This window comes from Pristis pectinata, chromosome 4, assembly GCF_009764475.1.
Source record: "Pristis pectinata isolate sPriPec2 chromosome 4, sPriPec2.1.pri, whole genome shotgun sequence".
NCBI lineage: Eukaryota > Metazoa > Chordata > Chondrichthyes > Rhinopristiformes > Pristidae > Pristis > Pristis pectinata.
The window spans coordinates 25086159-25099270 of NC_067408.1; the positions used below are offsets into that span (position 1 = coordinate 25086159).

The following is a 13112-nucleotide window of genomic DNA, read 5'->3' on the forward strand; positions in this document are numbered from 1 at the left end:
CTGAAACAATCATTATTCCATATCTGCTAATTGCATTCTGTCGTCAGTATCTTGCGTTAGAGCGTGAGGTCAAAATCCTAAACGTTCAAAGTAAGGTGCTTTCTTTGCAACACCACTGGACATTTTAAAATAAAAAAAATGCAAGCAGTTGAAAGAAAGATAACTGACAAGTGCTGCAAGATATATAACTGCAAAATAAATATATACAATTAAATAAGATGCGCATCCTTTTCCCGTGCACGTCTCTCTTTAGGTTTCCCTGTCCTTCGTGCATTGCAATATTTAAGTAAAAGACGCCAGTTTTGACGCAGGGAGATCTTGTCTCTTTCAAGAGGCAATTTTAAGTACGTCATTAATATGGCGCCAAAAGATTTTGAAGTATGAGCTATTTCGTTGCTAGGTCCTGTAGTGTACGCCCGTGCCAAAAAAAATCGCGTTGTTTTCCTGGAGGTAAATTTCCCAAGTGAGTCTCCCTCCTGCGATCTGACCGTCCGGGCTCTTGTTTTATTTCCACCCTCCAAATTAATACTCTACCGGGAAGGGATCGGACTGCAAAAAAAAAACAATGGAGGGAAGATTTTTTTTAAATTTAAAAAAAAAACACAAGATGCAGTTTGCAAAAAAGGATCGGTGCGAAAGGATAAGAAACGCAACAGGACTGCATTAAAGTGATCTGGAAGGTGGGAATGAGAGAGAGAGAGAGAGTGAGTGAGTGACTGAGTAAGGAAGGAAAGGAGCTGCAAAGTGTGTGTGTGAGAGAGAGAGAGCGCCCATCGCATTTCATTGGCAGCCATCTCAGCACTGTGTAACTGCATGTTTCTTTTTACAGAGAGAGGGGGGAAGAGAGAGAGAGATTTAAATGTATTAATGTGCATCGGATCGATGCGCGTTTCCTCATGAGCCGCTTTTAACATATATCAGCACCATCGCATTTATATTACAACACCATCACCACCATCGTGGCCCGAGGAGAGTCACCGCAAAAAAAAGAGGCTAGATCCGAAGCTAACAAGCAAGCAAAACAAAAATTGCATGGTAATTATTATTGATCGTTTATAACTAGAGGGCAGAGTAACTGTTTTGGGGAAATTAGATTCGCACCCCACCCGTGCAGAAATCCTTATTAATTTACTTTTAGTGATCAGAAGTGCAAAGCTCAACTTTTTTTTCTATTGCAGATATTATATTGCTTGTCTGTACCAATTACCGCAGTCCAGTACTCAAAAAAATATACACCCCTGCCTATGAACGGGGGGTACGGGATGGTGGTGGGGGAGGAGAGGGTGCTGTTTATGAGGATCTGTGTGCCCATGTAGCTCTCACGGGGTAGAGTAGGGGGGGGCGATTAGGATGTATGTTTTTTTTGGAAAATGCATGGCCTTTACTTAGTTGTTTAATTTTGAATATACGTGATCTGTGGTGTGTTGAGACAGCCGTTTGCAAAGTAAGAGTTAATTTGTTTAAAAAATGTTTAATAAATTGTGTGCGTGTGTGTCTGTCTGTCTCCCTCTGTAATCCTGTAGGTTTTGCTGGTTGCTGAGTGCAAGCTGCTCTGCTGACTCTAGGGGGAGTGGCTCTTGTTTATCCCGAATCCGCTGCGCTCAGGTTCACTGAGGGAGGCGTGGCTCGTCAGTTTCATCCCCTGCCAGCAGCAGCACAACCGAAAGGTGGGGGCGGGGAATAAAAAGTTCCTTACGCAGGTATAACTTCCAGCTCGGTTTAAAACTGTCCACTCAAACTCCCAGCATCTGTTTCCCCTCCCTACAAAAATACTTTTGCTGCCAACCGTAGGCCTGGACCACAACTTTATGACAGCTGCACACGTGTTGTGCATGATGCCGTGTGGCAATCACTTGACCAGTAACTGCATCACGCACTCACTGAAAGCCCACAGATTGGGGCAGAAGGGGAGGAAGAGGAGGGCTGTTGACCTATTGTAACTCTTGCTGCGCTGGCAACTTTTTGAGTGTCATTGACTAATTTACAAAAATGCAAACAGTGAAGCAACACTTTCAACTTAAGTGCAAAGCAAGTTTAAAAATAAACTAAGGAATTCTATTATTCACATTCAAAACCAATTTGTAGTCCAGGGAAAAATGTATTGACTGGAACATAGCCTATTATAAAGCATAAAACTCTTGTTACATGGGGGATAGAAAGCTGACCCTTCTAACCTGCATCCATTTTTGTAATGTGAAATGAATGCATTTGAATGCATATTATATCACAGGTTGAATCAGAGCTATAGTACTGATTGTGGAAAGAATTGCTGTTTTATTTTAAGGTCAGAAAAATCATAATATTTTCTATCAATTGACACCACGTAGTCTGCCTTTATTAAATCTGAGTTAAAGAATTGAAAAGGTTTATGAAGTGTAAATGAACTGTTATTCTATGTCAACACAATGTATGTTTTGGGGTTAGTATGTCAGAAAGCTTAATTTCTTGTTTAATAGTGCAGAGTATGAAACACAACAGTTGGAATGGTTCAGCCTCCCCCTTTCTTTAAGCATCTCTTGGCTTTGCACCATTTTGCATACCGGTGTTCTTGTGGTTTGTATACTGTGACCCTCCCTTGATTTGTTACTTTGGTGAAGAATAGTGTCACAAACCAGCAACAAAAGAAACACACTGAGCATGATTCAGTGTTAAAAACTATTTTATTAATCACTACTTATGATAATACATAAAATAAAAGTAAAAATGTTAGTATGTTAGAATTCAAAAATGTTAAACCTTGAACGTTAACCCCAAAACTAAACTCGTCGTGTGTGTGTGTGACAAAGTCCCAAACTCCAAGTTCCGGAATGGTTCTTAAAGTTCAGTTCCGCAAGCCATAAGGTGAAACATGAGCAAGGGCTTCTTCAACAACCACCGTTGTCTGAAGATAAGACGTAGATTTAGAAAAACAGAGAGAGAGTACATATGAAATCCAAATGTTCCATGATGGAACCCAAACGACACTCCAGTGTTTACTCGGTAGTGACTTCCTCACCCCGAAAAGCATCCGAATCGTGGTCGTCCGCACACAAATACCTGTTTCCTTCTACAGGTCAGCAACAAAGTGAACTCCACCGGATTACTTCCAACTTCCATACATGGATTTCAGTGGCAAACACAGTTATTGTTTCTCATCCATCGATAGAGAAAACAAGCAGGCTGGTGTCTCTCTCCCTTCTCTCTCTCTCCTTCTTCTTCTGACTTCTTCAACAACGTCATTACGTCCTTTATCTTCTATTGACGTAAGCATGCCCCACACACACATACACACACACTCTCTATCTTAAAGGGACTTTCACTGAGTCCGTAACAATAGACTTTTTTTTAAAGCTGTGGTCACATGTACTTGCTAAAAGAAGAGAAACTCTAGAGGTCAGTATTATGTCTGAGTTGGCTTCTAGATGGTAGGTGAATAATGAGTTGCCTATAATAATTGGCTATAGTGCCCTTTATTGACCTTGAATTTGTCTATGAGCAACATGGAAGAAAGAACATTTCGATGAGCTTACAGTTTTTGGTGTACTTGATCTGTTTCTCTTTGGAGAAATGGTGTGATGATAATGCATCAAGTGGCATGATGGCATAATGTGCAGGTGTATTTAAGTGGCATGGTGGCATAATGTGCAGGAGTATTCAAGTGCAATGCAAAGATACAGTTCTGATGTTCATTCACAGTTGATCTTGTATTGTTTTTGTGAGATTTTATTGGTAAAGGCAAAATCAGGAGCTAAGTGTGAAATAAGTGGTAGAATATATGCAATATGCAAATAAGTGCTGTAACTTTCATTTGAAATCCAAACGTTTGCAAAATCTTGTTGTCCTGAACACAACCAGCATTGGTCCAGCTACATTTAGGAAAATTGGGTTGATCTGTGGCCTTACCTGTGTTCTCAGACAGATGACTGCAGGCCATTGCTAAAAAAGGTTATTTTAAAGAAAAACCACTTCTGAATGTTGAGCCAACTTCACATTCAAACCACAAGTCTGTGCCAACAATAGCTGATCTTCTGACTCTGATCATGACTGCAGTCACTTCTCACCTCTTTGCAACAAAACGGCACTCCCCACTCTATTCCAATCTCTACTTTAGCATCATTTTCCCAATTATTATCAGGCTGACTCAAGTAAAATTCTATCCCACTGTATTCTTCCCTGGGTTGCTTTTGCTTACTTCCTATTGGTGGGCTATCGACATCTTATTAGAAGACAAGAAACAACCAATCACCTGTTCCTGTATCCACAGTTAGGATCGGATGAAACGTAACAAAAAAGACCATTTACACTGAAATAAAGACACCCTGTGATAGGTGCAAAAGCAAATGAAATAAATTGTGAGGTGAGGAAACACATGGATTGTAAGCAAATTTTGCTTAGCCCGGGTCAACTATTCTTTTATCAGTGGATATACTGATCCCTGCCAGAGGAGCCTCTGAGTGGGACTGTTCTAAAACTAATGGCTAAGGCAGATTCCTTAGAATAATCTGTCGTATTACTTATTCAATACAGAATAATGGATTTTGACTACATATTCACAATTTCGTAGATCCTTTTATTTGCAATACATCAAGATAGAAAAAAAATGCAACAAGTCGCACATGATTGCACTGACTTCCAGAACAAATATTTTGGATGTTTGTGGTCTGTACATTGCGTTTATTGCCCATCCACAATAGCTCTGAAATATTGCAAATGTGCCTTGAACTTCTGTTATCATTGTGAAGACCCCAGTTTTTCTGGTCTAACCACGTAGCTGAAATCCCTCATCCATAGAACTATTCCAGAAAATCTTATCTGTAGTCTCTGACAGACCTGCACATCTTTCTGAAAGTATGGTGATCAGCTTTTGATGCAGTACTCCATTTGTGGCCTAACTTGTATTTCATGGAGGTTGAACGTAACTTTTATACTCTATTTATGCCTCTATTTATGAAGCCTAGGATCCCTTGTCCAGTCTTCAAATGAACTGTTCTATCCTGGATAGAACATGGTTTCAGATGAGTGAGAACTGTTCCATCTTACCACTTCCATCTTGCAGCTGCTGGAGACAATCCAAAGCTTTAGAAAACTAACCATTTGTAATAATAGAGAATTCTATGTTAATGACCTGTTGCCAGTTAAAGATCACTTAGGGAACTTGCAGGTGACGACATTGCTGCCCTTGTGCTTCTCGATGTCAAAATAATCTTGTTGAATTGGAATAGTGCTTTGTCTAGATTGTACATACTGCAGCCACTGTGCATTGGAGATGAAATTATGAATATGAGTACACGGAATCATGTTATAGTGCAAAGAAGGTCATTTGGCCTATAGAATCCATGCTGAATCTTTGTAGAGCAATCCAGTCAGTCCCATTCCCCTGCTTTTTTCCCCATAGCTCTGCAAATTATTTTCCTTCCAAGTACTTATCCAATTCTCTTTTAACCACCTAGCCAAAAAAATATAACTTCCCTCACATCACCATAGTATCTTTTGCCCATCACTTTGAATCAGTGTCCCTGGTCCATGAACCATCCATAAATGGGGATGGCTTCTCTCTGTTTATCCAGTTTAATCCCCAAAATCTTGTGCCCTTCAGCCTTCTTTGCTCTGGGAAAACAATCCCAAATTCTCTAGTGGCTGAAATCCTTGTAGCTGAAATCCCTCATTCAGATGAGTAATACCTATTTCACTGCTGATGTGAGCTTTGTAAACTGGTGGAGAAGACTTGAAGGTTTAGAAAATGAACCAACCTAATTATACTAAATTTCTTTTAGTGATTGTGTTGAAAAGGAAGTTCAGATCAGTTTCAGATCAATGGTGATTCCCAAGAGGTTGATAGTGGAGTACTCAGTGATGGAGTGGAGCTATTAATATTTAAGGTGAGGCTGGTGAGTGACCTTTTAGAACCTTTTGAGCATGGTGTATGTGACATGTCAATTACCTACCATTTACCACTTTTAGGCTGGCATTGACTATGATATTATTGAAGGAGTTTTGAATGGAGCTGAACATTTTAGAATCATTGAACATCTACTTCTGTCTGCTCTTAGTATGAAGCATCTGAAGATGGTTTGGCTAATAGAACTTTGCTAAGAAATTTTACTCAATAAATGATGGACTGCAGTAATTGGCATCTAATAATCATGACCATTTTCCTTTTGTGTTATATGACCCCAGCAGTTAGATAATTTTTTTACCTTGACCCCAATTGTCTTGCTTTGCCAATACTTGTTGTTGACCTGGTTAACAGAATGCTTCCTTGATATTCAGAGGTTATTCTTGCCTCTCTCTGGGCAGTCATCTGTTGTGGCCGTGTTTTTTCCTAAGCTGTAATGAGATTTGGGACTGGGTGGTTTTGGCCAGACCCAGAATGAGCCTCATTTAGTAACAGACTGGTGATTAGGTGTCATTTGATGGCACTATTGATTACTTCTTCTAACACTGGAAGTTGGTTGAGAAGGTTTATTGGGCATTAATAGGTTGGGTTAAATTCATTCTGTTTTTTGTAGTTATTACCATCAGTGGGCAATTTTCACAATGTTAGGGAGATGTCAATACAGTATCTTGACTGGAACTACTTGGCTAATTTACCAAAACCTATTTTATAAAATGATAGACTTGTATCAAAATCTACATCTTGAGTACATTTTTGGTATTTAGTTAACATAGGTCTTTTGCAAACATAATTTCAAGCTTTTTTACCTCTGCCAACAAAGATGCAATTAATGAGAGGGGATGCACAATACTTTTAATAATATATTTTTTCTGCCAGCGATTTCCTGAGCTTAATAAGACTCATTAAAGGATGCTGACACAACAGTCTCAGAGTAAGAAAAGCCTGGATCTTGGATGAACACACAATCACAGGCAGCTGGGAAATACCACCACAGTGTAATTGAGTGCCCTACTTCCCCTCTCCCAGCAATGCTTTTATGCAAGAGAGGAAAATGGTCTAAAATTGATTTGCCATATTATGATATTGTTACATGTTTTATTGTCTGGAGGTGAATTTTGTCACACTCACATATAAGAAATTTGACTAATAGAATGCAATTACTTGTATACTTGTGAGTCTTTCCCAGTCTGATGGTCCTTTTAATTCACAGTACTTCAAGGTGAAAGTTTATAATGTATTTAAAAAGATGTCCATTTCCATGGTAATGTAGCATTGTGTGCTTCTCAGTATAGTGGAATTGAAATGCATGACCTTTTTGTTTTTGACCCAGGTAAAGGATTTTTATAAGTCATGTAGTAAGTTTCTTTTGCCATTTTAAATCAAAGTTTCTACAAATTGTGTAGGTAGATCATTTAACTTTATCCCTACAATCTGAAGCTTTAATTATAACGTATTTCCTTCTCGTCCTTGTATGGTTCATATGATGTTGCATTAATGTGGCAGTCCTATGTTATTACAAAAAATGGGGTATTTTTCTGTATCATATGCTGAGAACTTCTCTGTTGACAATTTCATTGAAAAGTCAATCTATGTTGAAAATAGGACTACTCCTTTTGTGTTCATGCCAAACTTTTTTAGGAAAAAAAAAGCAAAGAGCAATTCTATTCATCCTCCTGCCAATACTCCTTCAACAAGTCTACCATGAAAGTATTAATGTCTGTTCTCTTTCACCAACAACAAACTTTTCTCTGCTATGACCCAATAACAGGTGATATTTCTGCTGCGTATGAAATGGAGCAAAAATATATGTGTAAGAAATTGCTTTACAATTTTGCTGCAGTCATTGTGTCTTAAATCCAGTTTTTAGCATCCTCTCCCTGTCCAGAAGAACACTATTTCCATTTCCCTGACCTCTGTTCTTTTTGTCTATTTGCGAAAGACTATGAATTAGTACTAAACTCGTAGGTAATTTTATGTCATGGGCTTGTACACACAGAAAACTACTTCATGAGTGCCCCAACCTTAACTCAAGAGATGTTAAAGCTAAGAGATAAAATAGGCTCAATTCGTCAGTCTTGGATGGACTTTAATGCAAGCTCCAATTGTTTAGTGCACTAATACCACCCATTCTGCCACCATAAACAGGCACTGTGAAACACAAACATTAAGTGTTCTTCCACAGTTATAAAAGAGCATCCTGAAATAATGCTTTGTACATTTTTTAGATCTGGGTTTTGAAGGAAGATAATGTAATGTTTTTGTTCATATTTAGATGTTTTAACATCCGTGGAAGCATCTAGTTAGTTGGAAATGCTGTTACTATTCATAATACAAGATGTAGCTACTGGGCAAATAATCTGGGAAAACGGACACATACTTTGAAAAGACCAGAAGATTGTATCACAAGGTAAGCACTCCCTACTGGTTCTTCTTTGAATCTACTTATTAATTGCAGTTCCGAGTGTATAGCAACCAAAGAATGATTCTTTCCCTCTTCTGGTTAGACTCAATATCTCCCGAAAATCACATTACAAAGTTTAGATTTCTTTTATTACCTCTAGCTGTGCTTGTCTTTACTTGCTGTTCTGGTGGCCATTTTGTGGCACTCACCAACTTTGTTTTTTGGGAAGCTGTTGCACCTGAACCCATATTTAAGGAGTTGGGATGACAATTTCCACAGAACAAACCTCCCAGTCTTTAGGGAGGTGTTTGCCTTCTACCTTATTCCAATCCATGGCTAAAATTGGAAAGACACTGAATGGAATTACAGGTGTAAAGCTGCTTTCTATACTCTTTAGTCCAGTAAGCAGTACCACTCTAAACTTGAACTTTTAAAAGAATAAATTGCAAACTTTGCTTGCAGAATTTCAGACGAGATGTTTCCTTGCCAATGGAGCTTCCAAAATGAAGAGTTACAATATCTCTAAAGTTTATTTTTAAGATGTCATGGAACTGCAAATTTAATGTATTGTCATCTTTACCCAGAAGACTATGTTAAATGATGACAAACTGGGCAAGTTTGAAACTTGCAATGTTGATGCTCCATCAATTAATAAATAGAAATTTATTACTGTAAAAAGTACACAGTATATCATGACAGTTCAGGAGTGATCCTATTGCAGACTTTCTTAAGAAGAGGTTGCTTTATGATGATACACTATGGATTATTGTGGATAGTAGAAAGAAGTAGAAAAATGTCTACTCTAGGTCAGAATGGGAAACAGCTACTAATTGGAAGATACAACAGGTGAAGGAAGCATTTGGGTCTTTGTAGCATCCCATACCTGGAGGGATGTATGAAGGAAGTTTTCCAGTTTGAAGAAAGATATTTTGGTAAGCAGTGAAGATCAGTATCACATTTAATGCACTATAAGATTTGGCAGAAAATGGCAGTTGCCAATTATTTTACAGTGCTGCCTAAGGTAAGATTACCAGCCTTCTTGGTAGAAAAAGCTTCTGAAGGTGAGTGCTGGAATCAGCCTAACTTGTTTAACACAATTGAATTGATATTAGTTCTTTGCTATAATTACAACACAGTGAGGTAACATTATATAGTGGCCCAGAAAAAAATATTATAGTGGCCTGGAAAAGCAAGAATTATTTACTAGCAGCTGAGAAAGATTATTGCACAGTTATAATTAATGACACAGAGAATCAAATCTCCTTTTCCATCTTTAGATAGCAAGGATATTTTTAACAATGCATTTTATAGATCCTGGCAGTTTACACACTATAAAGCAGCATTTTTTCCTTCTCTAAAATTATGCTAACTGATGCTTTTACTTTTGCAGAACATGCGTTTCCATGGTCTCTTCTGTGTCAAAATTGATGGTAGATAATGGGTGTAGAACCTTGTACCAATAAAAAGGATATAATTTGAATTCCAAGAGTGTATGATAGTAGAGGGTCAGGGAGACACAGAAGTCTGTGGAGATTACATGATTCATTCAATTGTCATATATGTATTCAAGCAATGATCTTCACTTGTGTGGAGTTTAGAGCTTTGCCATGAAATGTGCCATCCTTGCTAGATCACTGGGTACACACTCTGGCTCTTTCTACCACAAATCCAACATGAGCAACCTGGTTTTTTTTGAGCAATGACCATGCACATTTCTGAAATCGGCATCATAGTCTTCGAAGAAGACACTTTGGGGGCATCAGCAAGTTTAGACGATATTCACTTTATGGGCAACTATAGGTGTGGATTGCAGTTCACCATATATGCAGCATTATTGTCATCATCAGGAGAGGGTGAGCATCCATTAAGAAATTTGGCTCTGAGGGTATTGAGATCTCTTGGCCAAAATGTAATAACAACTTGTTTTGATGCACTTAATAATACACTAGGGATCCAGAAGCCTAATGCAATGAAACAATCTCTGTGCTCAAAGTGTCTGTGATTGCCCTCAGGGCTTGGCCTCTGGTAACAGCATAAGTAGAGAAGCACAAGAAGAAGTGAATGGTTCTCAATCAAATAACAGATAACAAAAAATTAGAGCGTTGTAAAGCTGGGATCAGACAATCAAGCAACTGTTATAGCTTGTGAGCCATAAACATGATTGGGGTATTTTTGCCTTCAACTTTAGCGAGAGATTCTGAATCAGGATCATGGGATCCTTTGTTCTATATTCAAGAAGGGGGTAATACAAGTACAAAATGGAAGAAAGAAGAGCAAAATGATGGTAAAGGAAGATGCTTTCCCCAAATGAGGATATTACCCCCTTCTTGAATTTATAGTCAAGTGAATCTTATGATTTTTTGATAAGCAGTGTGTGAGAAGAGCAATGTCACTGAAGATGTCACCTACATATGAAGGCTTGTAGAGGAGGCCATCATCTGGATAGCTCTCCAACTGGGTGTGAAACTTAATAATACACACAATCTTTACAGCCACAGGAGATCTGCAATATCAACCATGTTGCCATCAATAGTTGCATTTGTCAAATAACTCATTCTTTTTTTGTTTAGAGAGTTTGGCACAGCATCAATATGATAGAGCAATCATATTCTATCACATTGCAGTGCTCAGTCTTCTTGGGTGTCGCATGAGGTTGAGAATAACTTGCTTCCACCCCAGTTCTGTGGGTTCAGAGGAGAGGAATGAGTCCAGTGCAGCTGACGCAGACTTTGCCACAGATAGGGCAAGTGGCGCTTGCAGGGGTGGATGGATGGATTGTTTGAATTATTGACTGGTCCTTCTGCTCTTTGTACTTGGCCTCCCCATGCTAATGTCGGAGAAACTCAAAGTGCTCAGTGCCATTTTGAGCAGCCTTGCGCCTGGATTCCCAGGAGTTGGTCAGGATGTCACATTTTTTTCAAGGAAGTTTTGAGGATGTCTTTGAAGCATTTTCTCTCTCTCCTCCTGTGAAAACACAGAATAGATTGATTTTTTTAAATCTGGTGTCGAATATCGTGTGAGTCGCTTATTAGTGTTGGTTTAGTGTGATCAGAGCTTTGATGCTATGGATGTTGGGCTGGGAGAGGACTTGACTTTGGATCCCATTTTGCCACTGGAGTTGAAGGCTTTTGCAGAGGCAGCATGCAAGATAATTCTCCAGCAACTTGAGGTGCTGACTGTAAGTCATCCATGTCTCCAAAGTGCACAGGAGGGTGGCTGGGAAGACGGTGAGCTAGCTGCTGCATTTGAAAGCTTGGACTTCAAACATTCAGGCAGTTGAAGATAATGCTAGTACATTGGAAATGGTGGCTGCTCTCACTGACATGTGGCTCTTGAGGTATGAGACTAGGGGATTGCCAGGATCTTGATTTCTGTGAATAGTGTTGTATGGCAGAGACAGATTGGTCTTCTAGATGCTTCAGTGAAGGAGTCGGTGATGGTTTGGAGTTCAGGCTCTGATTGTGCATGTATGACACCATCATCTGTGTATGTAATTCATTGACTGAAATCGGAGTGACCTTGGTAATGAAGTGGAGGCAATAAAACTTGAACAGGTTCCCCCTTAACTGGTACCTTAACTCCACTCCAGTGAGGAGCTTGTTGGAGATGAAAAATCATAGCAAGGAATATTGAGAAGAGAATTGACTGACTCCAGACTGTACAGCATTTAGTTTGTGGTGAATGCGTTGAAGAGGACCATGACTTGCATGTTATTGCGGAACAGATGGAGGACAATGATGAATTTTCTGATGGTGACAGCTTGTTGGAATGTATATTGCACTGCACGTTCAGGCAGTTATCATCAATATTCTTTATGGAAAGGAATAGGTCATAATCCTCATTCTGTATGACCACTTGTATAGTCTCCTACATGAATGCCAGAAGTTCCTATGATGACCACGTTTCCAGGAATTTTGTCCTCCCTGAGCTCTTTATAGATGATGTCTAAGCTTGTGGGTGACCGTGTGTTCCTCAGGAGGTGACTATAGGTAGCAAGAACCACAACCAAGGATCACAATAAGGTACATTCCTGACTGAAGTTATCACTTAGGTGTTCATTGGGGGCTGAAAGCACTATTGCAGGTTTGTTAGATTATGCTCCCAATATACTGCCAAATGTCATCTTGTGAAGTGTTCCTTGATGTTTCCTGCAGGATCTTGCTATTCAAAAGGTCTACATTTGGAGATTGTTGGGAATGAGAGGCAGCTGCTTTGAAAATGTTCAGTGGATCTTGAGAAGCACCCGCATATAGAGGATGCTAGAGGTTACAGAAATAACTATTACTTCAATGCAGTACATGTCCTGAAATCTCTTAGCATTTTCAGTCTTTGCTCTTTACAATCTGGAACCTGAATGAGTGCAAGCTAAGTGTCTTCTTTCATGTTTGATCACGTCTTCATGAAGGCAAGAGATAAATGGATCTTTTTCATTATGATCTGTTCTGAGTGGTGAATAGCTGGAGTTCAATTTTCAACCAGAACAACTTCTGCTATCTGCAGAAAAGAATAGAAATCCTTTCAGACAGAAGTTTCAGCCTACTCTGAGGCAAAATGGTATTACAAGGGGCCATTGGGCTCTTTTATAGCAAGGAATATCTGTAAATTTGATATGATGAGTTTAATTAAAGTTTACCAGAGAAGCTGTGCCTTATGAATTTCTGTATTTAATTGATACTATACTAGCTCTGTGGATATCTAGAAGTATTCTTTGCCTGGAACAGTTCTTCCCCAAGGTACAATTTGGGGGCCAAAATCATGAAATGCAGTTGACTACTGATAAGGTACCAAAGACTCCTGGTAGTGGGATACCTCTCCTCTCCTGTCAGCTTGGTCCTG

General features: G+C 39.1%; 1 protein-coding gene across 5 annotated transcripts in view; it reads left to right on the forward strand.

Moving 5' to 3' along the window:
* Positions 1–346: 346 nt before the first annotated feature.
* Positions 347–13112, forward strand: part of jade2 (jade family PHD finger 2) — a 149373-nt gene continuing 136607 nt past the window's right edge. The window contains exons 1-5 of one of the 5 annotated variants that reach the window (XM_052013702.1): positions 347–680; positions 830–1035; positions 1524–1700; positions 5754–5858; positions 8148–8282. The gene's annotated coding sequence lies outside the window, so the exon portion shown is untranslated. The remainder of the gene's footprint in view (positions 681–829; positions 1036–1523; positions 1701–5753; positions 5859–8147; positions 8283–13112) is intronic. The other 4 variants (XM_052013701.1, XM_052013703.1, XM_052013704.1 and 1 more) reach the window with 4 other exon arrangements.